Source organism: Mastigoproctus giganteus, chromosome 3, assembly GCF_048544385.1.
Source record: "Mastigoproctus giganteus isolate SK-2022 chromosome 3, ASM4854438v1, whole genome shotgun sequence".
In the NCBI taxonomy this organism is placed as follows: domain Eukaryota; kingdom Metazoa; phylum Arthropoda; class Arachnida; order Uropygi; family Thelyphonidae; genus Mastigoproctus; species Mastigoproctus giganteus.
Window position 1 is genome coordinate 10,376,962 of NC_143577.1, and position 22,812 is coordinate 10,399,773.

At 35.6% G+C, this 22,812-nt stretch overlaps 5 non-coding genes across 5 annotated transcripts; all 5 read right to left on the reverse strand.

The window, feature by feature from the left end:
- TRNAS-GCU (transfer RNA serine (anticodon GCU)) lies at positions 1-82 on the reverse strand. The gene has a single exon. It is a non-coding gene; the product is annotated as a tRNA-Ser (tRNA).
- A 13,239-nt stretch (positions 83-13,321) lies between these two features.
- Positions 13,322-13,403, reverse strand: TRNAS-GCU (transfer RNA serine (anticodon GCU)). The gene has a single exon. It is a non-coding gene; the product is annotated as a tRNA-Ser (tRNA).
- Positions 13,404-16,373: 2,970 nt separating this feature from the next.
- Positions 16,374-16,488, reverse strand: TRNAL-CAA (transfer RNA leucine (anticodon CAA)). Its single transcript has 2 exons — positions 16,451-16,488; positions 16,374-16,419 (listed from the first exon to the last, which is right to left on the reverse strand). It is a non-coding gene; the product is annotated as a tRNA-Leu (tRNA).
- Positions 16,489-18,121: 1,633 nt separating this feature from the next.
- TRNAS-GCU (transfer RNA serine (anticodon GCU)) lies at positions 18,122-18,203 on the reverse strand. The gene has a single exon. It is a non-coding gene; the product is annotated as a tRNA-Ser (tRNA).
- Positions 18,204-21,093: 2,890 nt separating this feature from the next.
- Positions 21,094-21,208, reverse strand: TRNAL-CAA (transfer RNA leucine (anticodon CAA)). The gene is made up of 2 exons: positions 21,171-21,208; positions 21,094-21,139 (listed from the first exon to the last, which is right to left on the reverse strand). It is a non-coding gene; the product is annotated as a tRNA-Leu (tRNA).
- Between the last annotated feature and the right edge of the window lie 1,604 nt (positions 21,209-22,812).

Consider the following 22,812-nt stretch of genomic DNA (forward strand, 5'->3'; position numbering starts at 1 on the left):
CGACGAGGGTGGGATTCGAACCCACGCGGGGATACCCCAATGGATTAGCAGTCCATCGCCTTAACCACTCGGCCACCTCGTCTGATTTCTTGAGCCTTCGTATCTCTTAAGCACACTTTGGAGACAGGATGGGACAAGCTTATGTGGTACATGTCCATGTTCCAGTACAAATCAAATTCCTCCATTACGGAAAAATATTTTTGTAAAAATAATTCTTAAAATTTCTACACGTACAGGTTTCTATATTTATCCATAATACGTATATCCTATTATGAACACGGGCGAAATAATGAATGAAATAAAAAGACTTTGCAAAGCGTAGTTTCGTTTTCTGGACCTCTGGAATATGGGGCTTAGTACACTTAAGCAAAAAATTTATTTATCCCTTTGATAGCATTCGACACCTTGTGTGATCCATGATACAACGGATCCAGACACTTTTGACAGTTAAAAGGAGAGCCACTCGCTATTAGTATATCTAATGAAGTAGTGACTAATTGCACGTAATCCTTTTAAGTTCTAAATGTTTTTTTGAAGGGGATAATAAGCTCACATTTAAAAGCACAGGGACGATATACTGGTGTGGGACATCCTTATTCAAATTACCGCACATCTCTTATGGACGACTAACATTCCGTCCTCAAAACTGAGCTTCATTCGGTTCAAAATGCTGCACAATCTTTTGACAACACCTAAACCTTTCCCGCTTCTGATATGTATTCTTTTGATATTCAACCTTCTTCATTCCTAAAAAATTCAAAACAATTCATGAACTCGCTTTTGAGAGATGATAAATGTTCTCTCACTCAATTTTATTCTGCGGTCTTCTATGATCAGGTCAAGAATGACATCCACATTTGCAAGTATCGGCACGATAACAGGCCTCCCACTGCAGAGTGCTTCTTCAACACCGTCTCTTACACACTTAAGTTCTGAAAGCAAGTTTATGATCTTCATATGTATGAAGGACAAGATTTCCCTAATGTTTGCATTTCTTTCGGCGTTATTTCCCCTTAAAAAGGTACTCACTGAGTGCTCTGTGCTTGAATCTCTCGACAGTCGCCATCTTAATTCACTTTCCACTCTTAAACGTCCTCTGGGAAAGAGGACATCCGAAATTTTCTGCGAACTATAATATAGTGCGGAAGATTCACAGCACAGATTGTAAGTATTGTCTTTCATGAAAACGTTTGCGATCAATATTGGGCTAGAAATTCTTGTCCTTCCTCATCCCTCACATACACTTGTGTTCAAAGAAAATGCATCACCTCTAAAAACTGTAATTGCCTTCCGAATAACGTAATTATATGGCAATATTTATTACAGATTGCATCAGATAAGATTTACACGGCAGGTGATGACGTAATATTGCATCATGTTATTTTCAGCTGAATAAGCACATTCTGCAAGAGTTTCAGTCATTCCTTGCTTGTTCTTCCCGTTATATTGCTTATAGAGTGTCTTGTGATCAGTCGACGGTAAGTAGATTTCTTTCCAAACTCAAGAATACTAGTTCTGCTGATAGGAAAAAATAACCGGACCCAATCCAGTTTTTACGCCAAAACAGAACTGCGTTTTGGAGTTCTTATGCCTTAAAAACCGTAAAGCTTCTTCGTCTGAGGTGAAAAGAGAATGGGAAGAACATACGGGAGTGGTAGCAAGTGCAGTAACAGTCAGAAGACGCCTTTTCAAAAATGGACTTGTAGCCCGTCGTCCTAAAGAAGAAGCCCCTGCTCACACAAAAAATGTAAAAGGCCCGATTAATTTGGTGTAAGGAGCATGTCAAATGGACCCACGAGCAGCAGAAGTCAGTTATTTTCTAGGATGAGAAGAAATTCAACCTGCATGGCTCTGATGGGAGACAAACGATTCGCCGTATACGTGGTGAAGAATACCATCCAGACTGTATGGTGTCTACAGTGAAATTCCCTACCAGCCAAATGATATGGGGGTACATTTCGTATCACCTGCAGTTTATAAAAGGTTCCGTAAATGCCAATGGATAACTGGCTATATTGGAAGGCAAATTGCTGCCAACCATTAGTGACCATTTCAACCTGCCAAATAACTGCATCTTTCAGGATGAATCTGCTACTTGTCATTGGAGGCGAAAAGTGTAAGTAGGCACTTCTGTAGTTACTTGATTTCTGCATTAGAGATTCGACAGTAATGTGTTAACATTTGTTACAGGTGAAAAAATGGATGGAAGAATGGTCCATTACAATTGTTAGCTGGCCAGGAAACAGCCCGGACCTGAATCCTATAGAGAACTGTTGGCATCGTGTGGAATTTTCAGTTTCCAGAAATAAACCAAAGATCCTTCGTGAACTTCAGGGAGCCATAATTCGTGTTTGGAATCATGAACTATTAGTTAATTATCTTCAAAATTTGATCTTGTCAATGCCTCGACGGTGTTCTGCTGTCATCAGGGCCTGAGGCGGTTCAACTAAATATTAGAAAAATATTTAGTTGAACCGCCTAAAATTCTTATTATTATTGCTTCATTTGGTGTTATATACCCAAACAGAGAAAAAAAAAATTAATTTAGCAGAGCGTGGTTTCGATCCACGGACCTCTGGGTTATGGACCCAGCACGCTTCCACTGCGCCACTCTGCTACATATGATTATATTCAACACATAGTGTATATAATATAGTGCAATAAAGGTTTTCCTACTCAATTTGCCAGTACTACAGTCAAGGTAGTGAAGAAGAAAAAAAAAAGGCCAGGGGTAATTTTATAGTTAGGCATAAAGTTCTGTGAGCAGTGTGTAGATAGGCTGCTAGGACATAATCGGAGCAGAATGTTATTAAGGGTAAGTTGCTACAATGGATAAAAGGATTGTTGAGTGGGAGAAGACAGAGGGTGGTAATTAATGGGTGCTGCTCTTCGTGGACTAATGTTATTAGTGGAGTCCCAGAGGGTTCGGTGTTGGGTCCTCTGTTGTTTTGTATATTTATCAACGATATTGATGAAGGTATATCAAGCTTAGTGTCGAAGTTTGCAGATGATACAAAGGTTGGCAGGGTTGTTAATTACAGTAATGGCAGTGTGCTACTGCAACAGGATCTAGATAATTTGGGCAGATGGGCTAAGAAGTGGCAACTGAAGTTTAACTTTGACAAATGCAAAGTACTGCATATGGATAGAAGTAACCCCAGAGAAACATACCAACTGTGTGGTACTACACTTAAGGTGGTAGAAAATGAAAAAGACCTGGGAGTAATTGTGCAGTCAGATACGAAGTTTTCTGAGCAATGCAGACAGGCTGCCGGGGAAGGTCATGGGGTTTTGTCAATGATATATAGAAATTTTGCTAGCAGGGAAAATGAGGTGATTGTCCCTCTGTATAAGGCAATGGTCAGGCCACGCCTTGAGTACTGCGTACAGGTCTAGAGGCCTCATTTTAGGAAGGATGTAGATTTGCTTGAGCGTGTACAGACAAGGGCAACAAGATTGGTGAGGGGAATGAAGAGATCCTCTTACCAAGAGGCTTAAGTTCTGCAAATTGCAGTGGCTGGAGACTAGGCACCTGCGCTGTGATCTGATTGAGGTGTATAAGGCCTTGAATGGGTTGAGCACTCTGAAATCTGATGGGATCCTTCCACTTTTTCAGATTACGAACCTAAGGGGGCATAAATTCAAATTAAGAAAAGACAGATGTAGAATAGATGTGCGGAAATTTGCCTTTAGCCAGCGGGTGGTTAATTGCTGGAACAAACTTCCATTTGTGGAAGTTGATAGGTTAAATAAATTTATGGAGGAACTGGACAGGCATTTGGAGGGAATGGTGTGATTTTTTTATTTTTATTTTTTATTTTTTTTTTTTTTGGCTGATGCTGCATAGGTTCATACACTTGCTTTCTTGCATCACATGCCACTACTACTACTACTACTACAATTCATGATAATTCTATGTAAATTACAGGTCTGTATATTCCTGCAATTTTAACATCGGGCAAATTTAAAAAAACAATAATAATAAATAAAAAATAAAAATAATAAATAAATAAACAAATAAATGAATTAAACATTTTACAATATATTAAATATTAAAAAAGTGACCTGGGGCTCGTATTGTAATCGGTTTTTTGTGACCAGAAGAATTTAGATTGCACAGAGAATACAATGGTCTGATCAGATTCTCAGAGCAGCACGAACTGGCCTTTCAATGAGTTGCCAATTCATTGCACTATTTTCAACAAGCTAGCCTTTCCAAAATATTAACTAGCCATTTGTTTAAAATATGAGACTGCATAAGGGCTGTTTCAGAAAATTACGAAAACCTTTTAAGTTTCTTGTCTACGGGGAAGTTGTCTTAAGTTTTCCGAATAATTTAAAGTTAGGATGGATGGTTAACGACCAGAAACAGGCCATTTAGTTAATTAATGGTCTGAAAAACTTCGACTATAGTTTAATCTTTCCAAATGTAAAAATTTGCACCTAGGGAATAGAAATCTAGCGGTTACAAGATAAAATGGTTCGAGATAAAAAAGCCTTACGGATTACGATTCAATCGGTGATGCAATTTTACAGCAGCACAAACAGGTGGCGAAGAAAGCACATTGTATCCTGTAAGTCATATATACAGGACGTTTACGAATAGAGGAAAGGAAGTGTTTATCTCATATTATGAATAGTATAAGTCATAGGTCTTATACAGAGATATAATGAGATAGTATGAATCAGAGCTGTAATACTCAATATGTTCTACGTTGATAATAATATTAGTAAATTAATAAGAGGAGTTTACCTCAATATAGTACGTGGAACACTTCCGTATGATACCCTCCAGAAATTAAAACGGAAAAAACGAAAAAATCGACAACTTACCGGTCCATTAAAGTAAAATATAAATAATTAAAGTAAAATATAAATAATTAAATAATCAATTTAACACAATTCAAAATCAATTCAAAACAATTAAAATTAAAATTAACGCAATTAAAAGAATAAAGAAAATATTCAAAACGATCTTCCTTCCTGAAGCTGACAATGCTTTTCGACCGACTGTCGTGATCACAGGAATGAAAATCACCGAATCAGGCTAAACCTGCAACTTAAATAGTGATTATGTGTCTTCGCGCATGCGCGTAAAGGTCCACGCATCGGAGATCAAATATGGCCGCCGAACATTAACAGAATTCTCGTGTAATTTAATTTCAATGGTTTCTGCAATTAATAGTCGCGTATAATTACGTTGAACGTTAAGTATTTTGGCCTCGTTAAATAAAAAAGTATGTTTTTCGTTAATGGCATGAAAGGCTAATTCTGACGCTGCTGAACGAGAAGCACGAACTGAGGCTTCGTGTTGATTTACACGAATATTAAGAGAAAACCGCGTCGAACCCTGATAAGACGAGTCGCAATCACCGCAAGAAATGTTGTATACTAGATCATTAATTTGTGTTGCGAACGCGGAAAGAACCGAGCGATTGTTCAGTATAGTGTGTAACTTCCGTATAGGCCTAGCTATAATTTTAAATTCGGTATCTTTAAAGAATCTGTTAAGCTGTTTGTGCCACTGTTCAACGTATGGGACAGAAATAAAGTATTTTTTGATATTACTATTGTTGATTGGTGCAGTATTTTGTATCCTATCCTTAGCTTGTACCCTAATTCGATTTATTGTGTTAATGGGATAACCCCTGTTCAAGAATCTGCTAGTTAATATTTGTATTTCTGAGTCCAAAGCAGAATCCGTCGTTGAATATTTATAGGCATTTAGAAATTGATTAAAGATAATCGATCTTTTGTAGGTGAACGGGTGGTAGCTATTATAATGTAGAAGCATACCGGTGTTTGTGGGTTTTCGATAGATGCTAAATTGTATTTTGTTCGAGTCCCGGGTAAGCGTGAAATTTAGAAAGTTTAATGATTTTGTATCCGTATCTTCCCTTTCCAATGTAAATTTGAGTCTAGAATGAATATTATTAAACGAATGTAAAATGTCTTGGATAGTACTACTATCGGTAATAACTAGAACATCGTCTAAATACCTCCCATAGTATGTGATACGGGGACGAAAAGGTGTCAAATGTATCTGCTCAATCGTTGAGAGATAGATCTCTGACATTAAGCCACTCAGGCTCAAACCCATTGGTAATCCAAAAATTTGTTTGTACACCTTGTCTCGAAAGGTGATGTAGTTAGCCTCAACTAATAGTTTAATTAAGTGAAAAATTTCCTTAATAGGCAGCTTCGTATAATTAATCGGTGTCGAGTTTTTATTTAACATATCCCAAATAATATCTAATGTGTATTCAACGTTTACATTCGTATATAATGAGGTAACATCTAATGAGAATAAATTGTCATTGTCGCCGAGTCTACAGTCTTTAAGATTATTAAATAATGTATCGTAATTCTTAATCCCAAATTGTATAACCTGTCTAAAAGGTTTTATAATGTTATATACATATGTGGCTAAGGCTGAAAATGCCGAGTTCCTGTAGGAAACAATAGGTCGAATCGGAAATCCAGGCTTGTGTAATTTTACCTGACCAAAAAGTGCAGGAATATTGTATGTTCTGGACTTCAATTGAGCAGATACATTTGACACCTTTTCGTCCCCGTATCACATACTATGGGAGGTATTTAGACGATGTTCTAGTTATTACCGATAGTAGTACTATCCAAGACATTTTACATTCGTTTAATAATATTCATTCTAGACTCAAATTTACATTGGAAAGGGAAGATACGGATACAAAATCATTAAACTTTCTAAATTTCACGCTTACCCGGGACTCGAACAAAATACAATTTAGCATCTATCGAAAACCCACAAACACCGGTATGCTTCTACATTATAATAGCTACCACCCGTTCACCTACAAAAGATCGATTATCTTTAATCAATTTCTAAATGCCTATAAATATTCAACGACGGATTCTGCTTTGGACTCAGAAATACAAATATTAACTAGCAGATTCTTGAACAGGGGTTATCCCATTAACACAATAAATCGAATTAGGGTACAAGCTAAGGATAGGATACAAAATACTGCACCAATCAACAATAGTAATATCAAAAAATACTTTATTTCTGTCCCATACGTTGAACAGTGGCACAAACAGCTTAACAGATTCTTTAAAGATACCGAATTTAAAATTATAGCTAGGCCTATACGGAAGTTACACACTATACTGAACAATCGCTCGGTTCTTTCCGCGTTCGCAACACAAATTAATGATCTAGTATACAACATTTCTTGCGGTGATTGCGACTCGTCTTATCAGGGTTCGACGCGGTTTTCTCTTAATATTCGTGTAAATCAACACGAAGCCTCAGTTCGTGCTTCTCGTTCAGCAGCGTCAGAATTAGCCTTTCATGCCATTAACGAAAAACATACTTTTTTATTTAACGAGGCCAAAATACTTAACGTTCAACGTAATTATACGCGACTATTAATTGCAGAAACCATTGAAATTAAATTACACGAGAATTCTGTTAATGTTCGGCGGCCATATTTGATCTCCGATGCGTGGACCTTTACGCGCATGCGCGAAGACACATAATCACTATTTAAGTTGCAGGTTTAGCCTGATTCGGTGATTTTCATTCCTGTGATCACGACAGTCGGTCGAAAAGCATTGTCAGCTTCAGGAAGGAAGATCGTTTTGAATATTTTCGTTATTCTTTTAATTGCGTTAATTTTAATTTTAATTGTTTTGAATTGATTTTGAATTGTGTTAAATTGATTATTTAATTATTTATATTTTACTTTAAATATTTATATTTTACTTTAATGGACCGGTAAGTTGTCGATTTTTTCGTTTTTTCCGTTTTAATTTCTGGAGGGTATCATACGGAAGTGTTCCACGTACTATATTGAGGTAAACTCCTCTTATTAATTTACTAATATTATTATCAACGTAGAACATATTGAGTATTACAGCTCTGATTCATACTATCTAATTAATTTCCAAACTCTTATTGACTATTTCATTCACTTCCTGTCTCTCCAGTAGTATACAATCGATACACACAATTATGGGAGATTTTTTGAATGGCTTGGTACAAAATTACATTAAATCTACACTAAGGTACTCGGCCCAAAGTTACCATATTTCTTTCCTAAAATATTGCCTTCAAAACAACATCGTTCCGAAGTTTGCCAGGGTGAATTTAAATCAAAAAATTTCAGGCATAAAACAACTATCACTGGCGACATCACGTAATATTGTTAAGCTTGCCTTAAAATCTCGATATTCGGATAAACAAAAATACCTTTCCCAGGTTAGGAAGCTTCGCGATAAATTAAAAAATTATGTACATCCGAACGATTGGTCTGTATTGAAGACCTCCATAGATTTGCGACGGGAAGCACAAGCCTCAGAGATAAAAAACAGACACGTTAATAAGTTGCAAACATTATCGAATAGTTCAAGACACGTTCATGCGAATTCTAACACATTGTCGCGAGCTTGCGACCAAGTTCACACGAGTTGGGTGACATCCCCCCCACAGACACATAACGCACTACCACAGAATATGTCGGCTAGTTCACGAACACCCCCTCACCCAGTATCCAACGAACCGACACATCAACAGGTTACAAATCTTTCCTCGTGTACACTATCGCGGGACCAGATTTCACTTTTATCCAAAGGATTAAATTATAATTTACCACCTCGAAAGCTGCCAAAAAAACAATGCGTAATTGATATTGAATTTGGACTTCGTAGTGTTCCACAAAAAGATGTATTTATTCAACAAGTTAACCAAGTAGTGAATAACATAAAAGAAACGCGACTTCCTAAATTGAATACACATGACAGTTCAGCTTTACGAGAACTTCGAGAAAATAAGGACATTATTATACAGAGGGCAGATAAAGGAGACACAGTGGTAATACTAGATAAACATGATTATATTAATAAGTTAGATTCAGTTGTGTCTGATACCTCCACTTATCGTGAAGTGGACCCGACACTGTTTACCAATTTGGTAAATCAATACAATAAAACGTTAACCACATATCGTAAAAACGACTACATTACTATGGTTCAGTTGAAGGAATTGAAGTCCAGAACATACAATATTCCTGCACTTTTTGGTCAGGTAAAATTACACAAGCCTGGATTTCCGATTCGACCTATTGTTTCCTACAGGAACTCGGCATTTTCAGCCTTAGCCACATATGTATATAACATTATAAAACCTTTTAGACAGGTTATACAATTTGGGATTAAGAATTACGATACATTATTTAATAATCTTAAAGACTGTAGACTCGGCGACAATGACAATTTATTCTCATTAGATGTTACCTCATTATATACGAATGTAAACGTTGAATACACATTAGATATTATTTGGGATATGTTAAATAAAAACTCGACACCGATTAATTATACGAAGCTGCCTATTAAGGAAATTTTTCACTTAATTAAACTATTAGTTGAGGCTAACTACATCACCTTTCGAGACAAGGTGTACAAACAAATTTTTGGATTACCAATGGGTTTGAGCCTGAGTGGCTTAATGTCAGAGATCTATCTCTCAACGATTGAGCAGATACATTTGACACCTTTTCGTCCCCGTATCACATACTATGGGAGGTATTTAGACGATGTTCTAGTTATTACCGATAGTAGTACTATCCAAGACATTTTACATTCGTTTAATAATATTCATTCTAGACTCAAATTTACATTGGAAAGGGAAGATACGGATACAAAATCATTAAACTTTCTAAATTTCACGCTTACCCGGGACTCGAACAAAATACAATTTAGCATCTATCGAAAACCCACAAACACCGGTATGCTTCTACATTATAATAGCTACCACCCGTTCACCTACAAAAGATCGATTATCTTTAATCAATTTCTAAATGCCTATAAATATTCAACGACGGATTCTGCTTTGGACTCAGAAATACAAATATTAACTAGCAGATTCTTGAACAGGGGTTATCCCATTAACACAATAAATCGAATTAGGGTACAAGCTAAGGATAGGATACAAAATACTGCACCAATCAACAATAGTAATATCAAAAAATACTTTATTTCTGTCCCATACGTTGAACAGTGGCACAAACAGCTTAACAGATTCTTTAAAGATACCGAATTTAAAATTATAGCTAGGCCTATACGGAAGTTACACACTATACTGAACAATCGCTCGGTTCTTTCCGCGTTCGCAACACAAATTAATGATCTAGTATACAACATTTCTTGCGGTGATTGCGACTCGTCTTATCAGGGTTCGACGCGGTTTTCTCTTAATATTCGTGTAAATCAACACGAAGCCTCAGTTCGTGCTTCTCGTTCAGCAGCGTCAGAATTAGCCTTTCATGCCATTAACGAAAAACATACTTTTTTATTTAACGAGGCCAAAATACTTAACGTTCAACGTAATTATACGCGACTATTAATTGCAGAAACCATTGAAATTAAATTACACGAGAATTCTGTTAATGTTCGGCGGCCATATTTGATCTCCGATGCGTGGACCTTTACGCGCATGCGCGAAGACACATAATCACTATTTAAGTTGCAGGTTTAGCCTGATTCGGTGATTTTCATTCCTGTGATCACGACAGTCGGTCGAAAAGCATTGTCAGCTTCAGGAAGGAAGATCGTTTTGAATATTTTCTTTATTCTTTTAATTGCGTTAATTTTAATTTTAATTGTTTTGAATTGATTTTGAATTGTGTTAAATTGATTATTTAATTATTTATATTTTACTTTAATTATTTATATTTTACTTTAATGGACCGGTAAGTTGTCGATTTTTTCGTTTTTTCCGTTTTAATTTCTGGAGGGTATCATACGGAAGTGTTCCACGTACTATATTGAGGTAAACTCCTCTTATTAATTTACTAAAGAGATATAATGAATATTGCATATTGTGTTCATGTCTGGAAGCTATACTTGTAGAAGGATTTAGCGCTTCTAATATGGGGATCAAAAGAGGGCAAACACATGAATTGAAAGAGCTAAATTTTCGCTGAATAAACGGAGAAGAACTAGGGGCACAAGTACTAAAATTTGTGGACTAATAGACGAATACATGAAGTTTACCTTCGAGCATTGTGTTCTAAATCATTGAAATGAATTCGCTGGCTTGATGGTCGAGGCAGAGAGTGCAGTAAAGATCAATGGGAAATTAGATGTCCTCTTTTTTGGCAACGGAGAAGGCATGAATGGTAAAGATTTATTTTATTTTATTTTTTATTTATCTATTTATTTATTATTATTATTATTTCTTTTAGTTGAATGTAACGGTCCCTATCCTGGCATTATTCTGCCATTATAATACTAATAGCAAGGCAAAAAATGGAAATATAAATTATTAAAAGGGTAATATTAGCTTTAATCTATTTCAGTATGTACATTATTTAGTTTTTACTTCTTCTCTAAGAAAAGTAATTGCTCCTATCCCATATATGCTTTTCTGGGCAATCATATTGTATACAAGCTGATTCTTTGGAAGAAATAGGCGGACAATGTATTAAAAATAAAAGATTTTTATTAAAAAAATGGAAAAGTGAAAACACAGTATGGAGCATTAGAGAAATTAAATTGAACATTTTGTATACTAATAGATAAAACAAAACATTTTGTCAGGAGAGGGATTCGAACCCACGCCCACATATGTGGACCAGAAATCACAACCATATTCGGTGGAAATATTAATCCTTGAGTCTGGCGCCTTAGACCGCTCGCCCATTCTGACAGAACGACAACTAATTTTATGTTCTCTTAATGAATAAATGCTGAAATGTAACCAAATAGGATTTTGTGCTCAGACCCGTTAAGTTCAGATTGTTTATTCCCAACACTTTTCTCTTAGTGAATCTCTTGAACAATAATTTTAGAATTTACAGCTATTAATTAGCTTTTAATAGTTAATTAAGCTTAAAAATTAAATAACTGCTTGAATGTACTGAATTTATTAAAATTGGAGCTTCTGTTCTTCATTAGGATTGAGGTGTATAAGACCTTGAATGGTTTGAGCAGACTCAATGCTGATGGGATCATTCTTCTTTCTCAGATTATGCACTTGAGGGGCATAAATTCAGATTGAGGAAAGACAATTGCAGAATAGACTGGCGGAAATAGCCAGCAGGAGGTTGATTGCTCGAACAAAATTCCATCTGTCGTTGTCGAAAAATAAATTCAAGGAAGAACTGAGCTTTTGGAGCGAAATTGGATAGGTTCTTTTTTGGCAATGGAGAAGGCATGACCGCAAATCGCATCCATATTCTGTAGAATCCTCGAATGTGGCGCCCTAGACAGCTCGGCCATCCTGACAGCCCGAAGGTTAACATCATGTTCCCTTACTGAATGAATGCTTGCAAACATAACCAAACAGCATTACGTGCACATCCCCATTAATTTAAGGTTAGTTATTCTCAATCTTTTTCTCTTAGGGAATCTCTTGAACAATAATTGTAGTTTATACCAAAACCGCTTTTAAAGGGTGATAATTTTTTAAAAAATTAATAACTTCTTGTAATGAAATCAGTAAAATAAAAATAAAAATTAATTAAAATTAAAATTTGTAACATATAAGATGTGTACAACAACTACATGTAACGTTTAAAATAAAATCTGAATTTAAGAAAATTTGAATTAGATTTTAATTAAGAATAATATTCAGATTAATATAAAAGGTAATTCTTGTAACACTTGTAATAGTTGTATGTTAGGTTTATTTTCTTGTTTGCTTTCTGTATGACTTGAATAATTAAACACTCAAACATAAGTAGCACACCAGTCTTGGGACGAAGGTATCAACATAAGTTTGTTGTATAAGTTTAGCCACTAGATGTACACTGTCATATTGAAAGCCATAAGATAGCCCTCTAATCTTCCGAAATTGTGAAGAACTATATATTTTCCTATAAAGGTTGTCAGCAGCTAATGTGGAATTCATTTGAGAAGTGTGCATGGAGTGATGTGCAAAATGAAAGAGAAAACAGTTTCAGAGGATAATGATAGTTGCATGTCATATGAGGAAAACGTTGTGTTTAAATTCCTCATACAATAACCGGCTTTAATTAAAATTGTAAATATACTTACAAAAATATAAATTTTTTTGTATATATTTAATTCTCAGCATGCAGTCTAATAGTATCTTGATTAAATAAAATTTGGCCTTCCAAGTGTAAAACCCCGAGGTAAAACCTCTGAGCTAAACAATGAATACTTTTCGAGATAAATACTGATTCCAGAAGAACTGAGTTTGTGAAAGAACCCGTATATGACATGCGCATTTGTGTGCCATCAGGTAGAGAAGACTAAACAACGATCTGGTTCGCATTATGAATTTCAAAGGGAATAAAAAATATTCAAAATGACACGACGAGGATGGGATTCGAACCCACGCGGGGAAACCCCAATGAATTAGCAGTCCATCGCCTTAACCACTCGGCCACCTCGTCTGCTTCGCTGAGTTCTCGTTTCTCCGAAGAACACCTTCAGGAAACATCCCAAAAGATTGTTGCTTGAACTACATGGAAGGACATGAAATTTCAAATGTTTCTTTAAGCTTTAAGGAGAGAGAGGATGGGAAAAGCTGATGTGGAGTATCTTCAGTCTATAATACGATTATCTCTTCTAACTCTTATAATATTCATGCGGTTGGTAGTAAAATATAAATAGTTAACAATATAAGAGTATTCGTAAGCATGCAGAATCCTTTCTCAGCCAAATGCCATGCAAAATAGCCTCGGATATCGTAAACTGCAAAGCAGGAACCGTTGAAATAATTATGGTGCCTCCATTTAAATTAAAGCCAATAGAAAATCAGAACAAGTTACATAGGAACCTACACCATTAAAACAAAATGTTTCAGTTTAAAGAAACAAAAAATTATAATTTTCAGAAAAATAAAGAGACATAAATTTGTAGAAACACGCAAAACATTCTAAGAATCTTATCGCATATTATATGGTGAAAACCACGAAGAGCCATGCATGAATCTTCGTGGTTATTTGTAAAAATACAGCATACTGAACATTATTTTTTGCTTGAAGAAAGACCTATCAACCTAGTTCCACCCATGTACACTAGGGGCACTATGGGTGAACGACGTCTCATAATGCTCCTAGTTTAAGCGACTAATGGGACAATGAGTAACTCCTATATTTGGCATTTTTTAATTTTCCAATACTGTAGAAAATTCTTCAGCGAAAATAAAGGATGTCGGCCACTCCTCGAATTTCTTGCTTAAAAATTATTGCAGTTATTCTTCGCAACAGATTAAAATGAAGTTTAATATCCCATGCTGTCCCGCCTTCATGGGTTTAAAAAAGAAATGAATTAATTAAAAGTACTTGGCAGAGCATAGTTTCGATTTACGGACCTCTGGATTTTGGGCTCAGCACGTTTCCATTGCCCGCTCTGCTATCTCCCAAATGTTTCCTGTTGGCATGCTTTTACGCAATCATTATTGGTACGGTAAAGGATGCAACTGGAGGTCACAACGTCAGTTCAATTCCAGTGAATACCTAAATGAATGTATTCACTGATTGCACTGTGCTTGATTCTCTCAATAGTCGCGACCTTCATTCACCTTCGACTCGAAAATTTGTTGAATGCACAACAAGAATCACAGCACAGATTGTAAATGTTGTCCTTCATGAAAACCTTTGCGATGTGTATGCGCTACAAACTGTACAACCCCCCCCCCCCCCACACACACACTCTGATATATATAAATTTTCAGTATCATTGGAGTTTTCATTTGTGGGAATGCCCTTTAAGTTATATGTTGGTATAAAATGTAAATAATTGTGAAGATTCTTTGCAGCTGATGAGCATTAAAGACAAATTTTTGAAACATTAAAGGCATTAAATGACTGCATAAAACTCATATAATTGCTTCATTTGGTGTTTTATAAGACAACAAGCATAGAAATGAGGAGGTTACTCTTGCTATTTTAATGTATGTCCGTTACTGCACGGTTTCATCATTTTTGATGGAAAAGAACATTGTATGAAAGATGGAGAAAAATAAAAACAATTTAGCAGAGCGTGGTTTCGATCCACGGACCTCTGGGTTATGGGCCCAGCACGCTTCCACTGCGCCACTCTGCTACATACAAATGCATGTGAACATCTCGTATAAAGATTTTCCTCCTCAATTTGACAGTACCGCAGTCAAGGTATTGAGAAAGAAAAAAAGGCCTGTAGAATCAAACATGAAATTCTCTGAGCAGTGTGTAGATAATGCTCAGAGAACGAGAGAGAAAAATTCAAGTTGATGAAGGATGGTTGCAGGATAGAAGCGCGGAAGTTTACCTTCAGCCAGTGAGGTGGTAGATTGTTGGAACAAGCTTCGATCTGTTGTGGTGGAAGTGGATGAGTTGAACAAAGTCAAACTGTTTTTTTTTATTGAAGTGTTAAAGACTATAAGTGGATTGAATGAAATGCTGATGGCATCTCAACTCTTCGTCGAAAGACACACACACGTAACAGGACATGAATTGAAGTGAAATTGGTTGATGGGAGCATACATGAGAGAAAATTTGCGTGAAGCAAGAGTATATTTGATTGTTCGAACAAATATCGATTGGTGTGAATGAGCAGACGAATGGAAGGGCAGACGAATTATTAGAGGAAGGGCAGACGAATTAATTAACTTAATTAACTTCAATAATTAAGGGCAGACGAGCAATGGAAGGGTAGACGAATTATTAGAGGGTGGGAGAAGTACAGATGATGTTTTTATTTTTTTGCTGATGAATGACATTCTTGCTTCCTTGCATCGCCTTCCACTACTAATGTAGAGTTCCATCTGGGAGTGGATAAGATGAGTTTTCGAATAGGGTGCCTTACATTCTTTTGCATCGCGATTTTCTAAGTGGGATATTGAATATGTACATACTGGATTATAGAAATTGAAGTGAATGAAGGACATTGTCCTTCGTTTATTTATTATTATTTTTTTATGGTTGAATGAAAGGCCCGTTTCCTTGCATTATTTAGCCATTATAACACTAAACTAACACTAATAAATATAAATTATTAAAAGGGTAATATTAGCTTTAACTTTTTTTTTATTCCAGTTATGTACTTTATTTATCTTTAATTTATTCTCTATGAAAAGTAATTGTTCTCATCCCATATAGGCCTTTCTGGGCAATCAGACTGTATACAAGTTATTAACGAATGGACCTGGAGTACTGGGGTCCATAGTCCAGTTTTGTATTAAACTGGATTATAACTAACTTAAGTGTATATTGTATACAAGTTGTTTCTTTGGAAGAAATAGGCGGACTTAGTAATAAAAATAAGAAAACGAAGATCGAAATATCTGATTTAAATCAATAAACAGATAAAGTAATGAACATTGATGAAATCAAATTGAATGTTTTGTACATTAATCGAAAAGAAATAAAACACATTCATGTCAGGAGTGGGATTCGAACCCACGCCCACATACGTGGACCAGAAGTCACAACCATATTCTGTGGAAGGAATAATCCTTGAGTCTGGCGCCTTAGACCGCTCGGCCATCCTGACTGAACGACAACTAATTTTATGTTCTCTTAATGAATGAATGAATGTATGCTGAAATGTAACCAAATAGGATTTTGTGCTCAGACCCGTTAAGTTCAGATTGTTTATTCCCAACACTTTTCTCTTAGTGAATCTCTTGAACAATAATTTTGGAGTTTCAGCTATTAATTAGCTTTTAATAGTTAATTAAGCTTAAAAAATTAAATAACTGCTTGAATGTACCGAATTTATTAAAATGGGAGCTTCTGTCATTCATTAGGATTGAGGTGTATAAGGCCTTGAATGGTTTGAGCAGACTCAATGCTGATGGGATCATTCTTCTTTCTCAGATTATGCACTTGAGGGGCATAAATTCAGATTGAGGAAAGACAATTGCAGAATAGACTGGCGGAAATAGCAAGAGCGTGAGGTCGATTGCTCGAACAAAATTCCATCTGTCGTTGTCGAAAAATAAATTCAAGGAAGAACTCAGCTTTTGGAGAGAAATTGGATAGCTTCTTTTCTGGCAATGGAGAAGGCATACCGCAAATTGCATCCATATTCTGTGGAATCCTGGAATGTGGCGCCCAAGACAGCTCGGCCATCCTGACAGACCGATGGTTAACATCATGTTCCCTTACTGAATGAATGCTTGCAAACATGTAACCAAACAGTATTACGTGCACATCCCCATTAATTTAAGCTTAGTTATTCTCAATATTTTTCTCTTAGGGAATGTCTTGAACAATAATTGTAGTTTATAGCAAAACCCCTTTTAAAGGGTGATAATTTTTAAAAAATTAATAACTTCTTGTAATGAAATCAGTAAAATAAAAATAAAAATTTATTAAAATTAAAATTTGTAACATATAAGATGTGTACAACACGTGCATGTAACGTTTAAAATAAAATCTGAATTTAAGAAAATCTGAATTAGATTTTAATTAAGAATAATATTCAGATTAATATAAAAGGTAATTCTTGTAACACTTGTAATAGTTGTATGTTAGGTTTATTTTCTTGTTTGCTTTCTGTATGACTTGAATAATTAAACACTCACACATAAGTAGCACACCAGTCTTGGGACGAAGGTATCAACATAAGTTTGTTGTATAAGTTTAGCCACTAGATGTACGCTGTCATATTGAAAGCCATAAGATAGCCCTCTAATCTTCCGAAATTGTGAAGAACTATATATTTTCCTATAAAGGTTGTCAGCAGCTAATGTGGAATTTATTTGAGAAGTGTGCATGTAATGATGTGCAAAATGAAAGAGAAAGTTTCAGAGGATAATGATAGTTGCATGTCATATGAGGAAAATGTTGTGTTTAAATTCCTCATACAATAACCGGCTTTAATTAAAATTGTAAATATACTTACAAAAATATAAATTTTTTTGTATATATTTAATTCTCAGCATGCAGTCTAATAGTATCTTGATTAAATAAAATTTGGCCTTCCAACTGTAAAACCCTGAGGTAAAACCTCTGAGCTAAACAATGAATCCTTTTCGAGATAAATACTGATTCCAGAACTGAGTTTGTGAAAGAACCCGTACATGACATGCGCATTTGTGTGCCATCAGGTAGAGAAGACTAAACAACGATCTGGTTCGCATTATGAATTTCAAAGGGAATAAAAAATATTCAAAAGGACACGACGAGGATGGGATTCGAACCCACGCGGGGAAACCCCAATGAATTAGCAGTCCATCGCCTTAACCACTCGGCCACCTCGTCTGCTTCGCTGAGTTCTCGTTTCTCCTAAGCACACCTTCAGGAAACATCCCAAAAGATTGAACTACATGAAAGGACATGAAATTTTAAATGTTTCTTTAAGCTTTAAGGAGAGAGGATGGGACAAGCTGATGTGGAGTATCTCTTCTAACTCTTATAATATTCATGCGGTTGGTAGTAAAATATAAATAGTTAACAATATAAGAGTATTCGTAAGCATGCAGAATCCTTTCTCAGCCAAATGCTAAGCAAAATAGCCTCAGGTATCGTAAACTGCAAAGCAGGAACCGTTGAAATAATTATGGTGCCTCCATTTAAATTAAAGCCAATAGAAAAGCAGAACAAGTTACATAAGAACCTACACCATTAAAACAAAATGTTTCAGTTTAAAAAAACACAAAACTTATAATTTTAAGAAAAATAAAGAGATATAAATTTGCAGAAACACGCAAAACATTCTAAGAATCTTATCGCACATTATATGGCGAAAACCACGAAGAGCCACGCATGGATCTTCGTGGTTATTTGTAAAAATAGAGCATAATTTTTTGCTTGAAGAAAGACCTATCAACCTAGTCCCCCCATGTACACAAGGGGAAATATGGGTCAACGACATCTCATACTGCTCCTAGTTTAAGCGACTAATGGGACAATGCGTAATGGGACAATGCGTTATTCCTATATTTGGCATTTTTTAATTTTCCAATACTGTAGAAAATTCTTCAGCGAAATGGAGGATGTCCGCCACTCCTCGAATTTCTTGCTTGAAAATTATTGCAGTTATTCTTCGCAACAGATTAAAATGAAGTTTAATATCCAGTGCTGTCCCGCCTTCATGGGTTTAAAAAAGAAATGAATTAATTAAAAGTACTTGGTAGAGCATAGTTTAGATTTGCGGACCTCTGGATTTTGGGCCCAGCATGCTTCCATTGCCCGCTTTGCTATCTGCAAAGTGTTTCCTGTTGGCATGCTTTTATGCAATCATTATTGGTACGGTAAAGGATGCAACTGGAGGTCACAACGTCAGTTCAATTCCAGTGAATACCTAAATGAATGTATTCACTGATTGCACTGTGCTTGATTCTCTCAATAGTCGCGACCTTCATTCACCTTCGACTCGAAAATTTGTTGAATGCACAACAAGAATCACAGCACAGATTGTAAATGTTGTCCTTCATGAAAACCTTTGTGATGTGTATGCGCTACAAACTCTACAACCCCATCCCCCCTGATAGTATATATAATCTTTCAGTATCATTGGAGTTTTCATTTGTGGGAATGCCCTTTAAGTTATATGTTGGTATAAAATGTAAATAATTGTGAAGATTCTTTGCAGCTGATGAGCATTAAAGACAAATTTTTGAAACATTAAAGGAATTAAATGACTGCATAAAACTCATATTATTGCCTCGATTGGTGTTTTATAAAAAACAAGCATAGAAATGAGGAGGTTACTCCTGCTAATTTAATGTATATCCGTTATTGCACGGTTTCATCATTTTTAATGCAAAAGAACATTGTATGAAAGATGGAGAAAAATAAATACAAAAACAATTTAGCAGAGCGTGGTTTCGATCCACGGATCTCTGGGTTATGGGCCCAGCACGCTTCCACTGCGCCACTCTGCTACATGAATGTATGTGAACATCTCGTATAAAGATTTTCCTCCTCAACTTGACAGTTGAGAAAGAAAAAAAGGCCTGTAGAATCAGACATGAAATTCTCTGAGCACTGTGTAGATACTGCTCAGAGAACAAGAGAGCAAAAATTCAAGTTGACGAAGGGTGGTTGCAGGATAGGAGCGCGGAAGTTTACCTTCAGCCAGTGAGGTGGTAGATAGTTGGAACAAGCTTCGATCTGTTGTGGTGGAAGTGGATGAGTTGAACAAAGTCAAACTGTTTTTTTTATTGAAGTGTTAAAGACAATAAGTGGATTCAGTTAAATGCTGATGGCATCTCAACTCTTGGTCGAAGGACACACACGTAACAGGACATGAATTGAAGTAAATTGGTTGATGGGAGCATACATGAGAGAAAATTTGCGTGAAGCAACAGTGTATTTGATTGTTCGAACAAACATAGATTGGTGTGAATGAGCAGACGAATGGAAGGGCAGACGAATTATTAACTTCAATAATTAAGGGCAGACGAGCAATGGAAGGGTAGACGAATCATTAGAGGGTGGGAGAAGTAGAGATGATGTTTTTATTTTTTTGCTGATGAATGACATTCTTGCTTCCTTCCATCGCCTTCCACTACTAATGTAGAGTTCCATCTGGGAGTGGATAAGATGAGTTTTCGAATAGGGTGCCTTACATTCTTTTGCATCGCGATTTTCTTAAGTGTCATATTGAATATGTACATACTGGATTATAGAAATTGAAGTGAATGAAGGACATTGCCCTTCGTTAATTTATTATTATTTTTTTATGGTTGAATGAAAGGCCCGTTTCCTTGCATTATTTAACCATTATAACACTAAACTAACACTAATAAATATAAATTATTAAAAGGGTAATATTAGCTTTAACTTTTTTTTTATTCCAGTTATGTACTTTATTTATCTTTAACTTATTCTCTATGAAAAGTAATTGTTCTCATCCCATATAGGCTTTTCTGGGCAATCAGACTGTATACAAGTTAGTAACGAATGGGCCTGGACTACTGGATCCATAGTCCAGTTTTGTATTAAACTGGATTATAACTAACTTAAGTGTATATTGTATACAAGTTGTTTCTTTGGAAGAAATAGGCGGACTTAGTAATAAAAATAAGAAAACGAAGATCAGAAATCGAAATATCAGATTTAAATCATAAACAGATAAAGTAATGAACATTGATGAAATCAAATTGAATGTTTTGTACATTAATCGAAAAGAAATAAAACACACTCATGTCAGGAGTGGGATTCGAACCCACGCCCACATATGTGGACCAGAAATCACAACCATAATCTGCGGAAGGAATAATCCTTGAGTCTGGCGCCTTAGACCGCTCGGCCATCCTGACTGAACGACAACTAATTTTATGTTCTCTTAATGAATGAATGAATGTATGCTGAAATGTAACCAAATAGGATTTTGTGCTCAGACCCGTTAAGTTCAGATTGTTTATTCCCAACACTTTTCTCTTAGTGAATCTCTTGAACAATAATTTTAGAGTTTCAGCTATTAATTAGCTTTTAATAGTTAATTAAGCTTAAAAAATTAAATAACTGCTTGAATGTACTGAATTTATTAAAATTGGAGCTTCTGTCATTCATTAGGATTGAGGTGTATAAGGCCTTGAATGGTTTGAGCAGACTCAATGCTGATGGGATCATTCTTCTTTCTCAGATTATGCACTTGAGGGGCATAAATTCAGATTGACGAAAGATAATTGCAGAATAGACTGGCGGAAATATCCAGCGGGAGGTTGATTGCTCGAACAAAATTCCATCTGTCGTTGTCGAAAATTAAATTCAAGGAAGAACTGAGCTTTTGGAGCGAAATTGGATAGCTTCTTTTTTGGCAATGGAGAAAGCATGACCGCAAATCGCATCCATATTCTGTGGAATCCTCGAATGTGGCGCCTTAGACAGCTCGGCCATCCTGACAGACCGATGGTTAACATCATGTTCCCTTACTGAATGAATGCTTGCAAACATGTAACCAAACAGTATTACGTGCACATCCCCATTAATTTAAGGTTAGTTATTCTCAATCTTTTTCTCTTAGGGAATCTCTTGAACAATAATTGTAGTTTATAGCAAAACCCCTTTTAAAGGGTGATAATTTTTAAAAAAATTAATAACTTCTTGTAATGAAATCAGTAAAATAAAAATAAAAATTAATTAAAATTAAAATTTGTAACACATAAAATGTGTACAACACGTGCATGTAACGTTTAAAATACAATCTAAATTTAAGAAAATCTAAATTAGATTTTAATTAAGAATAATATTCAGATTAATATAAAACGTAATTCTTGTAACACTTGTAATAGTTGTATGTTAGGTTTATTTACATGTTTGCTTTCTGTATGACTTGAATAATTAAACAATCACACATAAGTAGCACACCAGTCTTGGGACGAAGGTATCACCATAAGTTTGTTGTATAAGTTTAGCCACTAGATGTACACTGTCATATTGAAAGCCATAGGATAGCCCTCTGATCTTCCGAAATTGTGCAGAATAAAGGCTGTCTGCAGCTAATGTGGAATTCATTTGAGAAGTGTGCATGTAGTGAAGTTCAAAATGAAAAAGAAAACAGTTTCAGAGGATAATGATAGTTGCATGTCATATGAGGAAAATGTTGTGTTTAAATTCCTCATACAATAACCGGCTTTAATTAAAATTGTAAATATACTTACAAAAATATAAATTTTTTTGTATATATTTAATTCTCAGCATGCAGTCTAGTATCTTGATTAAATAAAATTTGGCTTTCCAAGTGTAAAAACCTCTGAGCTAAACAATGAATCCTTTTCGAGATAAATACTGATTACAGAGAACTGAGTTTGTGAAAGAACCCGTATATGATATGCGCATTTGTGTACCATCAGGTAGAGAAGATTAAACAACGATCTGGTTCGCATTATGAATTTCGAAGGGAATAAAAATATTCAAAAGG